At 45.1% G+C, this 12,633-nt stretch overlaps 1 protein-coding gene across 4 annotated transcripts in view; it reads right to left on the bottom strand.

Annotated features, from left to right (window-relative positions):
• The window catches only part of LOC121582699 (disabled homolog 2-interacting protein-like), a 203,612-nt gene extending 192,339 nt beyond the window's left edge, over nucleotides 1-11,273 (bottom strand). For all 4 annotated transcript variants that reach the window (XM_041898714.1, XM_041898710.1, XM_041898709.1 and 1 more), the window contains exon 1: nucleotides 10,914-11,273. The gene's annotated coding sequence lies outside the window, so the exon portion shown is untranslated. The remainder of the gene's footprint in view (nucleotides 1-10,913) is intronic.
• Nucleotides 11,274-12,633: the final 1,360 nt, after the last annotated feature.

The following is a 12,633-nucleotide window of genomic DNA, read 5'->3' on the forward strand; positions in this document are numbered from 1 at the left end:
AAACCTCCTGCTAATCTAAAAAGAATGTATCACTGTGTGCGTGTGTGTGTGTGTGTGTGTGTGTGTGTGTGTGTGTGTGTGTGTGTGTGTGAGAGTGAGAGAGTGAGAGAGAGGGACAGACAGACAGACAGACAGACAGACAGACAGACAGAGCAAATACACAACATTTGTAGTGTTGTTTCAGGAGTTCAATTTACTCTGTAAGAATGAAATTAACACTCAGTGGTGTAAAATAACTCCCAATGTTGGTGTTAATAACCAGAGTTAAACTTTTTACACTGTGGAGAGTAAAACAGTCCCATCAAAACCACACCCATCATTATCATATTTCCCAGCATGCTCTACTGCAGGTTAAAAAAAATGATTGTTTTTAATAACTGTGTTTTTGCAGGTACATTGATTGATTAATCTTATGTTACACAAAGATAGATAACATACATTTACAATCAGTTAGTTAGATGTATGGCACATATTACTGAAAAGGTTCTTCAGGTTTAAATGGTTTAGGTAGTCTTATTTATCAAGTTTCCTAAACCTGACAGTAATCAGGTTTTCATCCAAAGTACATAAACAATGTCACGACAGGCCTGATGGAAACAGTACATTTGTCGGTATGGTTTACAAATGTCGACAAAACAAAATACATTAGAAAGGGTGGTGGAAACCCCTTAATGCGCAAATATTGATATACTGTAATAACCATCATATCGAAGTAAACCTGGAATCACACGATGATCTGTTGTGTGGTCCTCACACTACGACTCGGGAAAGCATGCAGTTTATTCGACTACAGATGAAATAAGTTATGATGAACTTCACAGGGTGGTGAAAGTGTACGGTGATGAGCTTGATGCTCATTTCCAATAAATATTGAGGGTCTTATTCTGGTCACATTATGATTGATGCTTGGCTGCCATAATAATCTCATCATGTACAGTAGGTAGACTACCCGCACTGTATCTGCCAGCTGTTGGCTATAGCGCACGTGTCAAGACCAGAGTGGGCACATTCCCTATGTAACACAAAAACAAATTGTGAAAAAAAACATCAGTAGAGTTGAAAATGTGATGGCAACCTATTTGAAATAATGAAATAAGATGATTATTAAATAAATACAAATATGTGTCACGCTCAATGAGTACAGGATTGGACCAAGGTGCAGCGTGGAATGCATACAGTGGGGAAAAAAAGTATTTAGTCAGCCACCAATTGTGCAAGTTCTCCCACTTAAAAAGATGAGAGAGGCCTGTAATTTTCATCATAGGTACACGTCAACTATGACAGACAAATTGAGAGAAAAAAAATCCAGAAAATCACATTGTAGCATTTTTAATGATTTTATTTGCAAATTATGGTGGAAAATAAGTATTTGGTCACCTACAAACAAGCAAGATTTCTGGCTCTCACAGACCTGTAACTTCTTCTTTAAGAGGCTCCTCTGTCCTGCACTCGTTACCTGTATTAATGGCACCTGTTTGAACTTGTTATCAGTATAAAAGACACCTGTCCACAACCTCAAACAGTCACACTCCAAACTCCACTATGGCCAAGACCAAAGAGCTGTCAAAGGACACCAGAAACAAAATTGTAGACCTGCACCAGGCTGGGAAGACTGAATCTGCAATAGGTAAGCAGCTTGGTTTGAAGAAATCAACTGTGGGAGCAATTATTAGGAAATGGAAGACATACAAGACCACTGATAATCTCCCTCGATCTAGGGCTCCACGCAAGATCTCACCCCGTGGGGTCAAAATGATCACAAGTCTGCTCTGGCACTGGAGTGGAGCAGCTGACCGGAGCTGGACTAGACACCGGTGGAGCGGACTGCTCTGGCACCAGCCGTACCGGGCTGGGGACACGCACCACTGGTCTGGTGCGAGGAACAGGCATGGGCCGCACCGGGTTGGGAACACGCACCACTGGTCTGGTGCGAGTAGCAGGCACGGGCTGTGCCGGACTGGAGACACGCACCACTGGTTTGGTGCGAGGAGCAGGCACGGGCTGTGCCGGACTGGAGACACGCACCACTGGTTTGGTGCGAGGAGCAGGCACAGGGCGTACCGGGCTGGTGACACGCACGACTGGTTTGGTGCGAGGAGCAGGTACGGGCCGTACCGGACTGGATACACGCACCACTAGTTTGGTTCGGGAGCAGCTACGGGGCGTACCGGGCTGGATACACGCACCACTGGTTAGGTGTGGGGAGCAGGTATGGGACTGTGGAGGCGTACTGGAGGTCTGGAGTGTAAAGCTGGCACAACCCGTCCTGGCTGGATGCCCACTTTCGCACGTAACGTGTGGGGCACTGGCACAGGACGTACTGGGCTGTGAACGCGCACTGGCGACACAGTGCGTATCTCCGCATAACTTGGTTCCTCCAAGACCACACGCTCCTTCTGTTGCCTGGCCAGCTCCTCTCTCCGTGCATCCACTAATTCCTTCTCCCTAAGGGCCTCCTGCAGCACCTCCTTTTGAAGGGAGCTCTCCTGCTCTATCCTCGCTATCATCACCCGTAATGTGGTGGCCTCCTCTCTCAAACTGCTGATCCGCAGGTCTTGGAGGACCTCTAAAATAGCGGCCTCCTCCTCCACAGTCAGCCCTTTCACGGCCTCCTGCTGCTTGTCGACCACCCCGTGTGCGCCCCCAAAACATTTTCTTGGGGCTGGCTGTCTCTCTGGCTTTATTCGTCGTCGGCACTGCTTGGCGTCGCCGTTGATCCGGACTCCAGCCCTCCTCCATTACCTCACCGTACGGACGGCTTCCTCCTCGGTAATTTTCCCCCAACCGAGGAGGACATCTACTAATGTTGCTTCCCGCTGTGTCCAGGGTGTTTGCTCCTCCTGGGCATGCTGCTTGGTCCGTTGGTGGTGGGATCTTCTGTCACGCCGTTGAGTACAGGATGGACCAATGCATACATGTTTATTCACTAAGTTAACTACGACAAAACAACAAAAGCAACGTAACGTGAAGCTCAGCAATGGCTACACACAAAACAAGCCAAACAAGAGTCAAGATCCCACAACATAGGTAGGCAAATGGCTACTTAAAGATGATCCCCAATCAGAGACAACGATCGACAGCTGCCTCTGATTGGGAACCACACCCGCCAACATAGAAATAGCAAACATAGATATACATACATAGATGTTCACACCCTGACCAACCCAACTAGCGAACTCTATGTCAGGAAGGGACATTATGACAAACTGTAAATCATATCCTAAATATAACCCATCAACTTAGTGAATACCATTGGTGTTTAATATGAGGGTTTCAGCATCAAATATATAATAGAGTTAACTCTAGATCAACACTAGTGTTAAACATATATAACACTGTGAGTGTTAATTACCCCATAGTGATACATTTGAGTAACACTGCCAAGTGTAATGCAGTGTTATTTATTTACACTACACTATGTTTTACAATACAAACACTCAAAATGTAAAACTATAATAAGAGTACATATGGTCCCACTCTGTAGAGTGTATTCTGAGATTACTTGGCAGTGTGTGTGTTCCATTACTAAGTGTACTTGGTAGTGTGAGTGTGTATTCCTGTGTACTCCTAAGAATACACACACGACTGCAGTGTGTCTAGACTGCCCAGTCCAAAATAGCAACTCTCCTTCTGTGTGTCCGGCTCTAAATCTCCTACCCTGAATAGCCGAATGTATGCACACACACACACACACACACACACACACACACACACACACACACACACACACACACACACACACACACACACACACACACACACACACATACCTGTGTAAGAGGCAGGGTCCTAAAAAACCCTACCCCTATTTCCTGCCCCTGGTCTCTGTCCCTAACCTCCCTACAGCTCACATACTATCTACAGCCAAAGAGAGACAGCAAGTTCTGCTCGACATCAAGGACAGTTATCCATGTCAACACAACTAGTTCTGCTCGACATCAAGGACAGTTATCCATGTCAACACAACTAGTTCTGCTCGACATCAAGGACAGTTATCCCTGTCAACACAACTAGTTCTGCTCGACATCAAGGACAGTTATCCCTGTCAACACAACTAGTTCTGCCTCGACATCAAGGACAGTTATCCATGTCAACACAACTAGTTCTGCTCGACATCAAGGACAGTTATCCCTGTCAACACAACTAGTTCTGCTCGACATCAAGGACAGTTATCCATGTCAACACAACTAGTTCTGCTCGACATCAAGGACAGTTATCCCTGTCAACACAACTAGTTCTGCTGCGACATCAAGGACAGTTATCCATGTCAACACAACTAGTTCTGCCTCAACATCAAGGACAGTTATCCCTGTCAACACAACTAGTTCTGCTCGACATCAAGGACAGTTATCCATGTCACAACACAACTAGTTCTGCTCGACATCAAGGACAGTTATCCTGTCAACACAACTAGTTCTGCTCGACATCAAGGACAGTTATCCTGTCAACACAACTAGTTCTGTTCGACATCAAGGACAGTTATCCCTGTCAACACAACTAGTTCTGCTCAACATCAAGGACAGTTATCCCTGTCAACACAACTAGTTCTGCTCGACATCAAGGACAGTTATCCATGTCAACACAACTAGTTCTGCTCAACATCAAGGACAGTTATCCCTGTCAACACAACTAGTTCTGCTCGACATCAAGGACAGTTAGCCCTGTCAACACAACTAGTTCTGCTCGACATCAAGAACAGTTAGCCCTGTCAACACAACTAGTTCTGCTCGACATCAAGGACAGTTAGCCCTGTCAACACAACTAGTTCTGCTCAACATCAAGGACAGTTATCCCTGTCAACACAACTAGTTCTGCTCGACATCAAGGACAGTTAACCCTGTCAACACAACTAGTTCTGCTCAACATCAAGGACAGTTATCCCTGTCAACACAACTAGTTCTGCTTGACATCAAGGACAGTTATCCCTGTCAACACAACTAGTTCTGCTCGACATCAAGGACAGTTATCCCTGTCAACACAACTAGTTCTGCTCGACATCAAGGACAGTTAACCCTGTCAACACAACTAGTTCTGCTCGACATCAAGGACAGTTATATCTGTCAACACAACTAGTTCTGCTCGACATCAAGGACAGTTATCCCTGTCAACACAACTAGTTCTGCTCGACATCAAGGACAGTTATATCTGTCAACACAACTAGTTCTGCTCGACATCAAGGACAGTTATCCCTGTCAACACAACTAGTTCTGCTCGACATCAAGGACAGTTAGCTCTGTCAACAGCTATTTTCCTGTTGGAGATAAATAAAGGTTTCACTAGTCAGCACAGTTCCCATCACACCATTCAAACAAAGAGTAAATACACACAAAACAAGAATAGGTGTGTGTTTGTGTGTGTGTGTGTGTGTCAGACTATTACAAAGAGCAGGCAATGCCATGCTTGCCAAGCTATGAAAGGAAAATCCACCCAGTTAGTTTAACACTCAGTTTCAGGAAGACCTCTCTTCCCTGTGACTAGTGACCTATGACTTCTACACAGGAACAGGACCTGGCTCAATCTATTCACCACTACAGTTTATCACAAGCCCTACTAAGGTGAAACAAGGACCGAGAGTACCTATTAAATGTGGTTGTGTGAATTTGTATGTCTAAAATTTGTGTGTGTCTGACATTGTTTAACGTGTATTTATCTATAGGTATGTGTGTGTGTCTCCATTAGCCTTTTCCTATTTTTCCACCTAGGAGTGCAGAACAATCCCAGACCGGCCCTGGCACAGGAGAAGGGTTTAAGGGTGTATGTGTGCGAGTGTGTGTGCGTGTGTGTGTGACCCACAGTGTGGCAAGGTCAAAGAGCCAAACAAACGTCACACACAGCTTGATGCATCTGGCACAACAACACCGGTGCATTCCTTACCGTCCTCACACACACACACACACACACACACACACACACACACACACACAGACAAACTGCCTAGGCCCAGCACACCTAAACACTCTCAGCCAGTACTGTTTCAAACCCACACACAACTACAACACTTAGCATGCTTGTGTGATGAGTAACCGTGCCTGAGACCTGAAGACTTGCATTAGCTCCCCAAAATAATGCTAGACTCAGCCTATGGTAGCACCCCACAACACCTAAACACAATAAATAGCTTAACGTTCACCCTGGAGGCACACTACTAGACCAGCACACTGGACCAAAACAAACGCACAAGATCAATACATTACACAATTCACACAGGACCAGACACAGTAGCCATGACACATGCCCCTTCACACAGCTCAGGAGTTCATGGCCTTAAAACAGTTAGTTAAAACAGAGAGACAATGAATCTGTTGATACGCAGAGTTCATTAGAGCTCCATACTGCCTAATGAGGGGCAGAAGGGTATGAAAATAGCTAATTGATTATTTTAATGAGGAGCGCAGACTCTCAAACTCTTTGTGTAAACACAGGCACGCACACACACACACACGCACACACACACATACACACAGAACCAGACACATACACACAGAACCGGACACACACGAACATTGCATGAAGCACCCTTTTACACACACGCAGATACACAAACAAACGCATGCCATGCACGAACTCACGCAAGCACACACATAGTCTTCTCTATAGCAGAAGAAACCATACATACATCACTCTCTCTCTCTGTTCCACAGTGGTTTGCGACCAGCAGTAATTACACCTTTTGTTGAGGGGGGCCAGGGAGGGGGAGAGAGGAGAAGGGGGAAAGGAGGAGAGCCCAAATGGAAGCCTGTCTACAAAACTCAATCCATTATTTGGTAGAACAGAAAACCAGTAGTACTCTGGACCTCATAGGGTAAGATTGGAATACTCCTGCTCTAGGGAAAAGTAAACATGTTTGACTCATGGATAATAAAGTCTCTCCATATTCAGATATAAATGTAATCTATAATTTCTCATGCATCACACAATGTCCTCCTGAACAAGTCCGTTCAAGACAAAGCATTGTAAAGCGTGGAGCAAGAGTGTGTTGCAAGAGAGACCGTTTCACAATGGTGCAGTTGGCGGCAGTACCTGACATGTCTCTACACATACACACCAAGTCACAGACCCTGCAATAAAGTCTGGGTAAAGGAGGAAGTAAAAAGGCCACTTTATTCACTACGTTAAATACAGAAAGATCTATTTATAGTAGAGTAAAACATCAGACATATAATCCATTACATGGTGTTGATGATCTAGGCCAGTAATGGTAAATGGTCATGGTACGGAGGTAAGACAGACCATTAAACATGGGTTAGCAAGTTCAAGCCCCAGATTGCACTTTCCACTCTCTTCAGGCAACAACATTAGAAACAACAAAGTTAACAGGTAGTTAACCTGATATTCCTTTGGAACCCATCAAGATTACTAAGAGGGAGGGAGAGAAGAGGGGAATAAAGGGAAAGTGGAATGAAAGTAGGAAAAGATAGGAGAGCTATGTGGCTACCGCTCCTCTCCTTAGACAAACATTGAAGCAGATTATCAGACAAATCAATCATGGCGCTGTCAGACCACTTAAGAGTTCAAATCAAACTTTATTAGTCGCATACACATATTTAGCAGATGTTATTGCGGGTGTAGTGAAATGTTTGTGGTTTAGTGAAATGCTTGTTAAGCATCCCCTGGTTAAGCATCCCCTGGTTAAGCAACCCCTGGTGCCTCTAAGTCCAATAGGGTCTGGCTCCAGCAGATACCTTCTCACGCCTCAGACACTGTGAGACATATGAGATAAGATAGGATGTCGAATGATGCCAGAAAAGATTGTGCGTTACCGCCACCAACAGCAGGGGTGGTGAAATTACATTTAGAATTAGAAGCTAGGTACTAGCTAGTGTGTACTAGCTAGCTAGTGTGTGCTAAATAGTGTGTACTAGATAGCTAGTGTGTACTAGCTAGCTAGTGTTGTACTAGCTAGCTACTGTGTACTAGCTAGTGTGTGCTATCTAGCTAGCTAGTGTGTACTAGCTAGTGTGTACTAGCCAGCTGCACAAGCAACAGTGGTTAACATAACACACTGGACCAGTATAGATTTTAAACTGCAAAAAAGTGTTTACTGATATCCCTTAAATGCACTTCAAGTAGAGTGATATCTGGATAAACAGCAGCTAATAAAGTAAGATGACTAGTGTAATTCTCTGTTGGTCCTGCTTACAGGCTGTAGCAGGCTGAGTGTTTCTCCGGAGGATATAGTGTATCAGACCATATCTCCCCAGGCTCTGTGTCCACCTCATTAGGAGTAACATCAGATTCATAGCAGGTGTTACTCTACATTCCCATTCCCTCAACTGATTACTGTCACATCGGGAACGCTGTTCTGTTATTCCATATTTCCCGCTCAGCGGTCCGGGTAATCCCTCTCCTCCGGCTGGCCAGCCGCTCCAAGGCGACTTCCTTCCCTTCCCTTCCCGGCTGCTCCCCTCCCAGCTGCTTGCCAGCCGGCCCAGCCCACACTATTAATAGAACAACAATGACTGACCAACGACCCGGCCCTGGCCAGCGCCAGCCGAGAGACAGAGTCTGAGAACATACAGTATCACAACAACAACTACCAAAATGGACAGAAAATATCACCACGACAACTAGACTAGGGCCGCTAAAATCCATGCCACATGATACAGTATAAAAGCTTGATAAGTCCTTACACGGTATACAGTGCATTCGTAAAGCATTCAGACCCCCTGACTTTTTCCACATTTTGTTACGTTACAGCCTTATTCAATGATTATAATTTTTTTTAAGATCCTCATCAATCTACATACAATACCCCATAATGACAAAGGAAAAACCGTTTTTTAGAAATAGTATTCAGACCCTTTGCTATGAGACTCGAAATTGAGCTCACGTGCATCCTGTTTCCATTGATCATCCTTGAGATCTTTCTACAACTTGATTGGAGTACACCTGTGGTAAATTAAATTAATTTGACATAATTTGGAAAGGCACACACCTGTCTATATAAGGTCCCACAGTTGACAGTGCATGTCAGAATAAAAACCAAGCCATGAGGTCAAAGGAATTGTCCGTAGAGCTCAGAGACAGGATTGTGTCGAGGCACAGATCTGGGGAAGGGTACCAAAAAATGTCTGCAGCATTGAAGGCCGCCAGGCCAAACTGAGTAATTGGGGAAGAAGGGCCTTGGTCAGGGAGGTGACCTAGAACCTGATGGTCACTCTGACAGAGCTCCAGAGTTATTCTGTGGAGATTGGAGAACCTTCCTGAAGGACAACCATCTCTGCAGCACTCCACCAATCAGGCCTTTATGGTAGAGTGGCCAGACGGAAGCCACTCTTCAGTAAAAGGCACATGACAGCCCGCATGGAGTTTGCCAAAAGGCACCTAAAGGACTCTCAGGCCATGAGAAACAAGATTCTCTGGTATGATGAAACTGAGATTGAACTCTTTGGCCTGAATGCCAAGCGTCACATCTGGAGGAAACCTGGCACCATCCCTACAGTGGAGCATGGTTGTGGCAGCATCATGCTGTGGGGATGTTTTTCAGCGGCAGGGACTGGGAGACTAGTCGGGATCGAGGGAAAGATGAACGGAACAAAGTACAGAGAGATCCTTGATGAAAACCTGCTCCAGAGCACTCAGGACCTCAGAATGGGGTGAAGGTTCACCTTCCAACAGGACAACAACCCTAAGCACACAGCCAAGACAACGCAGGAGTGGCTTTGGGACAAGTCTCTGAATGTCCTTGAGTGGCCCAGCCAGAGCCTGGACTTGAACCCGATCTAACATCTCTGGAGAGTCCTGTAAATAGCTGAGCAGCGATGCTCCCATCCAACCTGACAGAGCTTGAGAGGATCTGCAGAGAAGAATGGGAGAAACTCCCCAAATACAGGTGTGCCAAGCTTGTAGTGTCATACTGAAGAAGATTTGAGGCTGTAATCGCTGCCAAAGGTGCTTCAACAAAGTACTGAGTAAAGGGTCTAAATTTCTATGTAAATGTGATATTTCAGTGTTTTATTTGTAATACATTTGCTAACATTTCTAAAAACCTGTTTTTGCTTTGTCATTATGGGGTATTGTGTGTAGATCGATAAAAAATAATTATATTTAATCAATTTTAGAATAAGGCTGTAACGTAACAAAATGTGGAACAAGTCAAGGGGGTCTTAATACTTTTCGAATGACTGTATGTACAGTCAGGAATCAGCCTCTAGTTGTAGGCACTAGGCAGAAGACACTGTAATGATGCAGGCTTGATAAAATGTGGGGACAAGACTGCTAAAGTAGTTAACTACTACCTTCTCCTCTCCTCAGTCCTCACTGCACTGTGTTGTGACTCCACACTCCAAATTATAAATAAATGTCACATTTATACAGCTGGCCCTGCAAGTAGGGGAGCAGTCTTGAATCACACAGAGCTCCCCCCAGAACCACACACCAGAGAGAGAGAGCAACATTAATCAGAGAACTGCAGACTTGAGACAGCATGGAGAAACACAAAGTAGACCAGAGAGAGAGACAGAGACAGAAAGCTGGGCTAGATTTTCCACTAGCAGTTTAGTGTTTCACTGCTCCTGTTTTGTCCCACTACGAGAACTGAGAGTTGATAAACACATGTAACAGACCATTTGTGCACTTTCAGTCTTTTTCTCCCTCTTTTATCATTCTTTCTTTTCTTACAGAGGGGCCAGTCTGTTCATTCAGTGAGGGCTCTCTCTCTCCCGCTCTACTCTGACAGACGAGGGTAGCTCTGTTCTCTCTGGCACGTGAAACACTTCCCTCCACACCTCCCTCTCTCTCTCCTTCCCTCCCTACTACTCCCACTCCACAATGCCAGCATTCCCTCAGAAACCTCATCAAACTCCGGAGCGAAAAACTACCCCCGTTTTACCTTCTTTTCCTCCCTTGCTCCTTCCCTCTCTCACAGAGAAACATAAGCAGTAAAGAAAGGGTAAAAGCAGTGAGGTTCTTACCTCAGACAAGCTCCCGCTAGGAAAACACAGGGAATATCATCCTCAACGCTCTGGACGGAAAGCAAACAGCAACAAGTAGTAACAACGAACGACTTCCCCTCCTTTCTCCCTCTCTTGCTCTGTTTCTCCCTCTGCTCCGTTCTGCAGTAGTAGGCTGCAGTAGCTGCAGGGGTCTGAGGGAGCGTGTGTGTGTCACCGTGTGAGAGAGAATGTGTGTGTGTGTGAGAGCGTGTGTGTGTGTAGCACGGTGGACTCCAGTAAGGGCATTGACTCTGAGTGCTGAGTTCAGGTCCTCCCCCTTCTCAGGCTCACAGCAAAGAAAACAGCCACTAGAACAGAGGGGGAGAAGATCTCTCTCTCTCTCATTCTCTCTTTCTTTCTTTCTTTCTTTCTTTCTTTCTTTCTTTCTTTCTTTCTTTCTTTCTTTCTTTCTTTCTTTCTTTCTTTCTTTCTTTCTTTCTTTCTTTCTTTCTTTCTTTCTTTCTTTCTTTCTTTCTTTCTATCTATCTTTCTTTCTTTTGTTATTTCTCTCTCTCATTCTCTCTCTCATTCTCTCTTTCTTTCTTTCTCTCTTTCTCTCTTTCTTTCTTTCTTTCTTTCTTTCTTTCTTTCTTTCTTTCTTTCTCTCTCTTGTTTTCCACTTTCAATCCATGGAACTAACTGCTTTTGTCACTCTCTTTCTCTCCTTCTTCCTCAAACACACTGTCAACCTCTCCCTCACACACACACACTTTCCCCCTGCGTGCGTGAGTGTGTATAGAGGAATGGAGTTGTGCTCCAGCGCCCCGGGCTCAAGGGGCGGGACCTAGACCTCAGAGAGCAGAATTCCTTCCTGAGAATAGTCCAATCAGAGTAAGAGTTGTGGTTGACCAGAACAGAACCGAGCTGAGGCCAGGACTCTCTCTCCACCAAACTACAGCTACAAGAGTTTTACTACTCTCAGTCTCACATATACTGGGTTTTCCACTGATAATACTGTATGCAACAATGCTACAATATTCCATATAACTCTACTATAAAGAGCCAACACTGTAAGTTGGCTGTTCTATACTTGGAGATGATGTGAACTTAAATCTGTGTAACTGGAAACCTCTCACTACTCTAAATGAAAACAACCACAAGATCAGTTTGAAAGGTACTTTGAAACCCAACCTCATGCATCCACGAAAATAAGCTCCTGCACACAAACGAACAAATCTACCGAAGCTGTGACAAAAATACTTAGCTATGCCTTTGAACTAGAGGCAGGGGGTTGTCACCAGAACTGTGAGAGTTTCGCTATCTGGCTGTCTCTCTCCCCTCCATCCTCCCTCCCTCCCTGATCAATCCTCTCAGGTTTCTGCTGAATTCTAGCTCCAGGAGGAAGAGAAGCGACAGAATACCTCTTCCACCTCATCCACGCTCCACCCCTCCCAAGGCCTACCAACAGGGCCACCACCTCCTCACTCAGACCCCCACCACAAAACCTATACCAGATCATCCCTTCACCATGACCCCTATAACTTTACCACAGGACTAAAACCTACCCACTCACCAGACATACCGGTAAATCCTCTTTCCTAAACCCTTCAAACAGGAATACAACCCTTCTAACATGAGCTACAACCTCTCCCCCTAAGCTCTTCTGACTCACTGTGGGGAGAGGGGAGGATAGACAAACACACACACAGAGAGAGAGAGAGAGAGAGAGAGAGAGAGAGAGAGAGAGAGAGAGAGAGAG

This window comes from Coregonus clupeaformis, chromosome 15 (assembly GCF_020615455.1).
Source record: "Coregonus clupeaformis isolate EN_2021a chromosome 15, ASM2061545v1, whole genome shotgun sequence".
Lineage (NCBI taxonomy): Eukaryota > Metazoa > Chordata > Actinopteri > Salmoniformes > Salmonidae > Coregonus > Coregonus clupeaformis.